The following is a 12096-nucleotide window of genomic DNA, read 5'->3' on the forward strand; positions in this document are numbered from 1 at the left end:
GCATTTCTAGAAGCTCAATTGATTCTGTAGCTATATGACACTGCTAAATGCACCTAATAATTCTGATCACTTACCTGCATATGTTTTTAAGATCTTACATATATAAACATATAACATATAACAGCCAACTAACATAAAATAAAGAGGGACTTGGGGTCGTGGCTGGACCACCAGTCCACTTCCAAATTCAAGCCTCATTAGAGACCACCAGAAAATGAGCGACCACATGCCATTCTTTATCTCCCTCTATCCTGTCATGGGCACACTCTGGCAAAGGACGCCAGGAAAGGAAACACTCACTAAGATCCACTCAGAGAAACCAAATTGAAAAGTTTGTGAATCTGCACTGTTTGGGATAATGAACCCTTTTAACCTGCGCAGTTAAAAAAAAAAAAAAATCAAATCTGTTCTGAGAACACAGTAGAGCCCCCTGTCGGCGATGATCCTTGGCAGGTCTGTAAGTGAAACTGATTTCCAGAAAGGTCACTGGTGATGGGTCACTGCTGTCTTGACAGGATTTCTCAGGGTTCATTCAGATGACACTCCCTGCTTGGTAATCAAAAGCTTAAGAGTCTCTCAGGATGGGACACTGAATAGCATCTTGTTTTGTTTCTCTATATTCCACAGATGAGTCAGACACGCAGTATTCATTTTTTTATTCCTTTGACTCTTATCACTGATGGGGCTCATCAGTTGCGTTCAAGTTTATTGAGGTTTATTAGTGATACTTTTATGTGAAACCTTCTAGCAAAATTGATCCAACAGGGAGTAGTAGATATGGGAAACTGATATCAGCTCACTAATGTCCTGAACAGAACAGGACAGAACTATTGTTCAAGTGAATAAAGACTGATGGGGAGAAACTGCTTAAATATCCATTACTATTTGTGAAAATATTTTAAGTTGATACTCTCTGATGAATGAAAAACCTCAAGTTTATAAGCTGTTATAGGATAAAGAGCTATTTCAAAATTAAGAAATCTTAACTAAATTAACTACCCTTCTTTTAAAAAAATTATCATCTCTGGAAAGCAATAATCCTTATAAAATATTATTTCATAACAAAAAATATGCCTGGGGCTTAACATTATAACACCAAGACTAAATGTTTCCAGTAATTTTCAGAGTCTAGCTTGTTATTATCATAGACTTGACTTGTTTACTAAATAGTTTTGTTAGGTCTCAAGCTCCTCCCTAAAACATTACAACTGTCTACAGCTTCTCTATTTCTCCCTCTCTGAAGAATAGATTCATGGATGTTCTGAATAGTGATGTCATTTTGAGTTCTCCACACTAGTATGGAGAGCAAGATCACTAATTTTCTTAGTAACAAAGGGCACTCAAGCTTTTGAGTTCTTGGTAAACCAATATTTATTCAAACAAAATGGGAAATCCAATTACTCTGCTTAAGATCCTATGTACAGCAGAATGAACTAGAAAGTATAGGACTTTATTGTGCCGAATACCTTCTCAATGCTTCTGTGCATTTTGCTGCTACGTGGTTGTGACTAAAGTATGATGCTCTGATGAGTAACATTAGTCAGAAAAAAAAAGAGGATAGACACAGATTGATTTCTCTCACATGCAGGATTTAAAGACAGTAAGAGATACAACCCAGGTGTGTGTAATCCCATCAATGGCCAACATCCAGAGAGATTTAAAAGCAAGCTCTCAGAAGCGTGCAGCCTAAAAGAGATATCTTTAGCCTACTTCTCTCTCTGGGAAAAACTGGCAATCCTCTGAGAGTTTCCTGCCCACATGGGACAGCCTTGTAAGCTTCCCATGGTGTATTCATATGCAAAATCCAGTAACAAGCTGGATCTCATTCCCCTGACCCTGAAGAGCCCCCAGTGCAACATCATCCTTAGGAGGGTCGAGTCGAGATAGACTTCAAATATCTCAGGGAAAGGACGAAATGAGATGTTACTGAGCCCGCCTGAGAAATCTGTGATTAACGGGATATCAAGATCGTGATCGTGAAGAGAGACAAATTGCAAAAGGAAAAGGAACTGGATATTTGGTCTACAGAACTTAGTTTGGGGAAGGGTGATAAAAAAGAAGGGTTTGGGGGAACTTGGTGAAGGGTAGTGGGTATCTTAGTGGTGGGTCTGATGTTGATGTGATGTACGCAAGAAGTAATCATTAACAGATTGAAAACCACACCACTTCAGTAAAGATTAATAACAGAAAATGGATTGGAAATGGCATAAATTAGAAAGTATGTTAGTAAAAAGTCAAAAGAATCTACACAATTCTTACCTCTAAAGAAATGTGACCATAGAAAAATTAACAAAGATATTAACTCTAAATTTCCCTCCAATAAGATCTTAAAGAGATCTCTATACCATTCTTTTTTGTTTTGTTTTTGTTCTTTCTTTTTAATTCCAATTTTTATTGAGGCATCATTACTTGCTATTGTTAACAATAGGGTTTCATGCCCAAGGTTCTTTTTAAATTTATTCAATTTTATTTTTTATTTAAGAGCCATAATTGGCAAAGTTACTGATGGTTGCATTTTAGACATACAATAATTCAACATCAACCCCTCCAACAGTGTCAAATTCCCTTTACCAATATTCCCAGAATTCCTCCCCACCCCAAACCTTGCCTCATCCTCCCTGTTAACTTGACAGGCACATTACAAACTTTCAGTGGTCACCACTTAGATCTCATGTTTTCAGTTCTATTGAATCTGAGTTTTGAGGTTATGGCTATACCCTTAATTTGTACCATTCATATAACTGAAGCCCTGATGTCTATTAACCTATTACTTCCTGTTCTCTCCCCTCTTTCATTTTTGTCTTTATCTTTGTTAAAACACAGGAGTCAAGGAAGATCTAGGCATAATCCTTTTACTACAATAACTTTCCTCATCCAGTATTCTATATTCCACAGTTTCCTCAGAAAAGTGAGATCATTCTGTGTTTATCATTATTTTCCTGGATTATTTCATTCAACATGATATTTTCCATTTCCAGTCATGTTGCAACAAATTCCACGATTTCATTGCTCCTTGCAGATGCATAGTGTTCCATTGGGTATATATATCCCATTTTCATAATCAGTTGATTTTCCATTGGAACACCTAGGTTGGCTCCATCTTAGCTGGTGTACTGAGTGCAGCTATAAATAATGGTGTCCATATGTCCTTTTCAGACAGTGTTTTCTGGCCTGGGGTAGATGCCTGAAAGTGGAATTTCAGAGTCGTATAGTAGTTCAATTTACTGAGAATTTTCTGAGAACTCTCCTTACTGTTTTCCACAAGGGTTGTACCAGACAACATCCCCACCAGTAGTGGATCTCATTTTACTACATCCCGCCAACAGAATTTGTTCCTACCATTTTTGATATGTGCCACTCTCACTGGTGTGAGATGGTATCTCTGATGATAAGTGATGCTGAGCATTTTTTCATGTGCCTATTGGCCACCCACCTCTTTCCTCCAGGAAGTGTTGATTAATTTCTTCTCCCCATTTGTTGATAGAGTTTTTGAAATTTTTTGATTTTTTTAAAATTGAGTCACTGTGAGATGCAGTTACAAATACTGAGAGGTTATCATGTTTGTTCCAAACCCTTTCAGCAAGTTCTCTCTCTCTCTCTCTCTCTCTCTCTCTCTCTCTCTCTCTCTCTCTCTCTCTCTCTCTCTCTCTCTCCCTCTCTACCTCTCTGTCCTATTAGGCAATATGGTTTGCAATACGGATACTGAGAGGTTATCATCTTTGTTCCAAACCCTTTCAGCATATAGTTTTTATCCAGAGTAATCATTTTCAACTGTCATTGTTGTAGTGGTCCCTTCGCTATCCCAACTTCCTTGTTACCCAGCACTTGAGGTAGGCTTCCAACTGTGGATGAATCCTCCTGGCCCTTGTTACTATAGTCCTTGGGTATTAGTCTCATATTATGTTTTTTCATATTCCACAAATTAGTGCAATCATTCTATGTCTGTCCCTCTCCTTCTGACTCATTTCACTTGGCATGATACTCTCAAAGTCTATTCGTTTATAAGCAAATTTCATGACTTCATTTTTCCTAATTGCTGAATAGTATCCTACATCATTCTTACCATGATTCACAGTATAGTTGCAGAGATATTGGTTAAAAAGTTTTTGAAAGATTTCCTTCAAATAAATTAAACTTTTCTGTGAGTAAACCACCTAAAAACTAAATTTCAACACTATTGAATTCAGAGTCCTTGTAACCTGAAGATCTGGTTCCACTGCTTCTCAATGAGTCTATAAATCAAGACCAAAGTAAAGGGTTAAGAATGACCTTTATTGGCAATAAGCTGTCACTTTGAAAATGGAGGACTCATGTCCCCATCTTGTTTACCAGGTCATAAAAGAAGTTTTTATAGAGAAAGAAAAGAGAGAAATACATCTTTGGGAAAGGTGGATGGTGTATTACAGATCAAGGGCTCATCCCCTGAGACACATTCTATCTTATCACAAGCCTAATAAAGTAAGGGTTAGAATCTGTGGGCAAGAATAAGATGAAGCCTTAAGAGTAAGATAAAGACTTTGACTTTAGAGGAAAGGTAAGTTTCCTGATTTCTAATGTTGATTTGGGGGCTCAAAGTTCCATCTTTCATATCAAAACTCTGTAACAAAAATATGGTACTTCTGTCCAGAAAACAAGTATCATACTGAGAATAAAATTACAATGTTTGAATTCTGACTTTTTATTCAAAAATTATTTACCTGCTAAAGTATTGAGAAGAATCATTTTTTATCAGTTCTTAAAAAGTCCTAAGTTTGAGCTTGATAATAGGGATATAGCTGAGTTGGATAATGAGTGTGAGCAAAAATATATATATATAAACTATTGGATATTTGTAAAAGAAATAGATTAAAATATTCAAATATTACTGGAATAATACATTTTCAAAAGTTGTGCCTGCTCAAAAATGTATGTACTCATTTAAATACAGTTGTATAATATGGTTTGCTATTCCTCCAATGATACTATAATTGAGTTTTCATTTATTCCTTAACCATTGCCACATATATTTGTAATCAGTCTAAGTCTTCCATCTCTATGTATTCAGTAACTCATATTTATTTCAAAATAATTTGTGAAGATATTTTAATATTTCTTTCAGAGTTTTTACTAGATAATCATTTTGCTTTTCCTTATTTTCCAAAAAAATTTATTTTAGGACATATGAAAAACTTGGCCTTAAACCCCATTCTCCAAACTTTATTGAGTTACTAAATAGGAACTACAGATGGAAAACCTGAAACAATATTGACTTTATAGATTTATGATTTGTTTTCTAAAGTTAGAGCAGGTATAAAAGAGAAAATAAGCAAAAGCAATCTTAGAGTGAGTCAAATTACAGTATTAGGTATGATAATATATTTTAATTTACTCTGACATGATTATCTAAATTCTGAGAAAAGAAAATATTTTTTATTGTTATTTCAGAGTACTTATTATTATATTGTTATGCAGACACACAGTGATTCAAATATAGCCAAACTTTTGATATTTACCATGAAAAAGTAAAAAAGAAATGGCTAAGCAGAAGTGTAATTGCTCAATTAACCAGTTATCAATGGACCAAATCTATTTTCTTCTGTTTCTGTTAAACCTCTTTTCAATAAATCCTTAGATCCTTAAGAAAAGAATGTGTTTAATTCCAGATGAATCCACAGTACTTTCTATAGAGTGGATGACAAATAAAAACAGAATGAACAAATTGAATTGTCATTGCAAATCAATGCTAAGATTCAGATTTATATTACATATATCTATAAGTAATATATTTTTCTAAAGTATACAATAACATATTTGCTATTAGTTTAATAGGTTTTAATTCATTATAAATTTATAATATTTTTACATAATAATGTGCAGTTTATAGGTAATATATTTATTATAAACATATTTAAAATTAAATATAAATATATTTAAAATTTAAAAATATAAAATACTCATTCAGATAAATACTTGATAATTCTTATTTTTAGAATAATAACATAACAACTAAGTTGACCACGGTGACAAAGTAATAAGATGACACTCTTTCTAATTCCACAGTCAGTGTTTATCTTTCTATAGAAACGTGATTTCTGAGTTATAGTTCTTCATATTTGCCAAAGGTTCTGGTGTTGTGAATTGACATAAAATGAATTAGAAATATGGTACATAAATTAGTATAAAAATGGATATACCTGAAAAATAGAAAAATGTTGACATAAAAAAATATAAAAAACTGAAAAATATCAGCATTCCACAACTGAAAAAAAATTCAGAAAGTAGATTAGTAGATAATTTAATGTGCAGTTTTTAAAATTTGGGATTAGTCTAAGTTAAAGGCTAGCAAGGGGGTGGAGAGGACAGTGGAGTTGACACATTTCATGATTTTCCCTAATGTGGCACTTTAAATGCTTAATTGAATTTTAGTGCATCGAATTCTATCAGACTTTGATATATTGAAATAAAATGAAAAATTATATTTTATTAAAATTCTAAAAATTCAGAACACCTGACTACTGTAAACTGTTTAATAATAGAAAATAAGAAATGAAAAGTTTGTTTCCTTAAACTTAGTGGTATACATAGATGCTATTGTGTTTGTGTATAACATTTGTTAACTATCACTTTCTATCATTGTCCTTCCAAGTAAAAGATAAGGTATTAATGTTTCTGGGACAAAAAATCCAGAAGGCAAATATTTCAGGATTAACCTGGAATAATCCTACTTTGGCAATTTTTAATTAACCTATCCCCCACTTCGACCTCAACCAATAGGTGAAAAGTGGGAGGTACTAAGGGGAGGCACATTTGACTTATAAGATGGAAGAGCTGTTCAATCCGTTCTCTTCGCCTCTGCAGATATCAAGTCTTAGAGGCAGCAGCTACGTCAAGAAGTAGCAGGCCCTGACCAACATCCAAAGACGACTCCCCCCTTAAGGTAATTGTATGGATAATGCCAATGCCTTTAGAGCATTTGTACTGCAGGTACTTCTTTTCTTTGTTAATACCAGGGTTCTTAATCAAGAAAAGACTTAGAGTTCAGTTTTGTTCAGGGCAAATCAAAGATACAATGATACTACTAAATGGTGATGTCTACAAAATACTTGGGTCCACAGATATCCTATAAATTTAGAAGTCAGTGTGCATTATTAGATTCATCTCCTAGTGGAGGAAGAAGCTCACTCAGGTTTGTCACCATGATATAAAGTAGAACAGACATCAGAACTTTACTGAACATGAAGAAAGAAAAACCATGAATAGCCTAAATAAAACTTCAAAGGGAGGTAAAGAAAACCCAGATATGATGGTTTTGAAAAAGCCAAGAGATGAGGAAAATATTCTTGAGATATCCCAAAGATTTAAGATAAGAATTAAATTTAAAATAAACACATCATTGGCTAACTTTTATTAACATTGTTCTAACATGTAGTTGAAAGGAAAAATATTACTGGAGAGGATTATGTATTAGAATCTGTAAAGAGTATAAGAAAGAACTCTTACTGACTTACACACACACACATACGTATACACAACATGGGTGAGAGTAAGATGTAATTAAAAATAATGAGAAGTATGCCTGAAAAGGACCTTATAAGATTTGTATATTTTGCCTTTAGGAAAAAAGAAATAAGAAATTCCTAAAAGGTTTTAATCCAGGAACTATACTGATCAGACATATTTTATTAAAATCAGGGCTGTAGTTAATTAAAAGCAGAATTAAGTTGAGACTTTTAGTAATTATTTAATTTTTATTTAAATAAAAATTTCAACAGACTAGGAACATTGCACCCTGTGCCTCCATCTCTACCACTATGTAATAAATAATTAACAAAAGTTGCTCATTAATGGCCCAAGTGAGATCAGAGACTAACTTGAAAAGGATGCTATTGGTGAGACTGAAGATAAATGAATTTATTAAAATACATTGTCAGAATAAGTAGAGGATTTTGTGGTTACGGACGTTTGAATGAAAGGGAGAGTCAAAAAAGACAGGACTACATTATACCTTGGTGAATAGAGTGTCATTCTTTAAAAGGGTAGCAATAAAAGAAACTTTTATGGGAAAGACAATAGTGATTCAGACAAAAATGACTCCACTTAGATTCCAATTAGAACATGTATTCCATCATCATCAATTTTGTGATAAGGATTCTAAAAGTAAATCTGTGGACACCAATGACCAGTAAATCTGAGTAACTCTCTCACAGTCTCATAAGTCACATGTTGCTGAGACAAGTTTTAACTCATTATAAAGTAATTTGGAATGATTGAAACATGATACTTTTTGTTTTGTTTTTTAGACCACAGTCAGCTTTTTTGATTTTTTTTTCATGTCCAACTTTATTGAGGATCAATTTGGGGCCACCAGTGCAAACAGATGGAAGGTGGGGGAAGAGGAATCCCAGAGCACCCTCCCCCTGGTAGACTATAAATCCATCTGTCAAACTTATGTGGCACTTAGGAGGGGTTCAAGAAGTGATAATGTACTGAGTTCAGGGAGGGGAGTGGAGGAGGTCCTTTAGCCACAGGGTCTGGGGGTCCTTGGGGCAACGGGCCACTGATCTGGACCCTCTCCGCCTCGGCCAAGGGATAGATCCCAATGGCCTCCACCAGGGGCAAAGCCTCCACTGCAGTCTCCATGGCAGCCAGGCCCACAGCCGCCTCCGCCTAAGCCAGCTGCTGGCTCACAGCTGCTGATGCGCTGCTGGTGGATCTTGTGGTGCTTCCTGAGATGCGAAAAGGAGCGGTAGCTCTTGCCACAGTCCGGGCAGGAGGAGGGCCGTCCCCTGTGAGAATGCGGCGATGCGGGTCCAGGGGCATGGAGATGGCAAAGGCCTTGCCACACACTTCACATGTGAAGGGTCTTTCCCCGGTATGGGGGCACCGGTGGTCCTTCAATGCGTGTTCGAAGGCTTTGCCACCGTGTCTGGGCATGGGTACGGCGCTCACCAGTGTGGATGCGCCGGTGGATCACAGTGATGCTCAGAGCTTACTCCTGCCTCACTGCTCAGGGCTCAGGAGATAATATGGGGCATGGAGAGCAAACCCTGGTGAGGAATGTACAGGCAAGAGCCCTATCCAATATATTATCTCTCCCACTTTAGGAAACATCATACACTTTCTACTTAATACAACCATCTTATATTTGAAAGAACAACCTGGCAATGTTCAAAATAGTTGGGTGGGAGAGCCTGGCAAGCTACCCGTGGCATATTCTATATGCCAAAAACAGTAACAACGAGTCTCATAATGGAGATGTTACTGGCACCCGCTCAAACAAACCAATGAACAACGAAATGACAGTGCTACTGTGCATGATAGTTGGGAGAAAAGCAGAGTGTGTGTGTCTGCAGTAAGTAATGCAGGAATGGTGGTAAGTGAAGAATTTATTATTATAACCCCAGAGAGACAATATAGCTACTTTAGGGGGAGTATTTAAAGAAAAATAATAAAGTTATTAGAAAGTGAAATGGAAAAATAAGTTTCCAAATAATAATGAGGTCCTCAAAACTAAATAGGTATCTTCTAATTACACATCAACATTTAAATGTAACTTTAGGAATAAAATTTTTTCTTTATTCTCAAAATTGGTGCAAAAGGTTTGTTTGTTTGTTTGTTTTTCTTTTTATTGAATCACCATGAGAACAATTACAAAGCTTTCCAATCTAAGTCTCAATCATACAATGATCAAACACCCAACCCTGCACCAGTGCACACCCTCCACCACCAAGAAGCCCAGTATACCCCCATCCCACCCCTCCCCTCGCTGCCCTGCCTATGTGGCTGAGGATTTCTACCTTCTCTCTCTCTCTGCTTTGATCATATTCAATATATCTGATCTGACAAAAGATCCACCATTATTATTTGGAAGTTCCCCAACATTCAGACCTGCTAAAAAAAAGCATCATTAGATAATTTGTTTTCTATTGCTGATATGAAGAGCATTTTGGATTTCTGATATTAAATTGCCGTTCGTAATTTGTCTGGAGGGATTTCTGCCAAATGCTGCTGGGTTCCGAGATTGTTCTGTGTGCCTGTGGATCAATTATGACTGTTTAGGAGCCAGGAGCCATTCGTGGTGGCAGCTCAAGGCCTCATTGGGGCAGGGAGAGGGGCTTTTCTACCCCCCTCCCATGAGGCCCCGTGTGTCTCGTCACTGTAGTCTTATATCTGTCTGTCCAATAGGCTCTGAAGAGGTGGCAGCCACTGCGCCCCTGGGGAAAAAAGGTGGAAGGGACCAACATCTTTCCCCACCCAGGTGGCATGGTGCCGTAGTTTAATGCTCAATCCAGATGCATTTCTGCCAAAAGCCCCTGGATTCCAAGATTTGTCTGTGTGCCTCTGGGATCATGGCCATTCAGGAGCCAGGAGCCGTTCGTGGGCGGCAACTCAGGGCTTCCTCGAGGTGGGGAGAATGGCCGGTTCTATCACTCATTGGGTGAGGACCCACATGTCACGTCACTGTAGTCTCATACCTGGCCGTCCAATAGGCTCTGAAAAGGTGGAGGCCACTTCGCTGCAGGGGAGAAAAGGCGGAAGGTACAAACACCTTTCCCTACTCGGGGTGGCATGGGGCCATAGTTTAATGCTCCGTCCAGATGCATTTCTGCGAGAAGCCACTGGGTTCTGAGTTTGGTCTGTGTGCCTCTGAGATCATGACCGTTCAGGAGCCTGGAGCCATTCGAGGGGGGCAACTCGGGGGCCTCGTTGAAGCAGGAAAAGGGGTCGGTTCCACCCCCTGTCTTCTGAGGCCCACGTGTTGCCACTGTCTCTCTAGTTTTGGGCAGGGGAAGAGGCTAGATCATTCATTTTCCATTGATCACTTTGTATACCAGGAAAGATCACGTGGGTGCATAAGCTGCTGCCCGCTTCAGAGAAATAGACCTGTAGCCACATCAGAGCCATGCTTGTAGAAGCTCATGGCTGCTGGGATTCCATCTGGAGAAGGCGGGGAGACGGAACTAGCTCCAACTTGGGATTTAGGAGACGTCCGCTCAGTATGGAGCCCAGAGAATTCACCAGTGTTGTGGTGCCTGCTAGTTTTCTCAACTACTGAGTGTGGCAAGATGGTGTTGGTGTTGGGTTGAGGGTGTGACCTCAGCATCAGGTGCGGGCTGGGAGCCAGGATGGAACTTCCCGGTTCTAGCACCACCATGCGTTTCAGAGGAACAGTCTTGTAGCCACAAACCAGAGCCATGCTTGTAGAAATTCATGATCGTCAGAATTCCATCGGGAGAAGGCGGGGAGATGGCACCTGCTCCATCTGGGGGTCCCGGAGATATGGGCTCGATATGAAGTGCAGAGAATTCTCCAGTGTTGTGGTGCCCGTTGGTTGTCTTCACTGCTGAGTGTGGCAAGGTGGAGCCCGGGGAGGGCTGAGGGCGTGACTTTGGCATCGGGGTGGGCTGGGAGGCAGGTTGGAACTCCACAGTTCCAGCGCCACCATGCAGTTCGGATGAATAGTCCTGTAGCCATACACCGGAGCCATGATTATAGAAGCTCATGGTCCATCTGGAGAAGGTAGGGAGATAGCACCTACTCCATCTGGGTGTCCCAAAAATACAGGCTTGGTATGGCGCTCAGAGAATTCTCCAGTGTTGTGGTGCTTGCCGGTTTTCTTTACTCAAAAGCATCTCTTTTTAACTGTCTTCCTGTGTTCATACAAAAAAAGTACTTGCTCCATTTTGTTCTCTCTCTCCTTTTGGGTGTTGTGGTTTGCAATAGGGTTATTAAATAGAATACCCTGCCACAGAGGCAAGGTGGGGTGGGGGAATGGGATTAGGGGATGGGAAAGATACACTGGGTTCATTGGTGGTGGAGAATGGACACTGGTAGAGGGATGGTCTCTCGAACATTGTATGAGGGAACACAAGCATGAAAATCTGCAAATCTGTAACTGTACTCTCACAGTGATTCACTAATTAAAAAAAATAAATTAAAAAATATAATTACTGTCATCCCATTGCTCATTGATTTGCTCAAGTGGGTACCAGTAATGTCTCCATCGTGAGACTTGTTGTTACTGTTTTTGGCATATTGAATACGCCACAGGTAGCTTGCCAGGCTCTGCCGTGCGGACGAGATATACTCGGTAGCTTGCCAAGCTCTCCGAGAGGG

This window comes from Sorex araneus, chromosome 5 (assembly GCF_027595985.1).
Source record: "Sorex araneus isolate mSorAra2 chromosome 5, mSorAra2.pri, whole genome shotgun sequence".
Taxonomy (NCBI): Eukaryota; Metazoa; Chordata; class Mammalia; order Eulipotyphla; family Soricidae; genus Sorex; species Sorex araneus.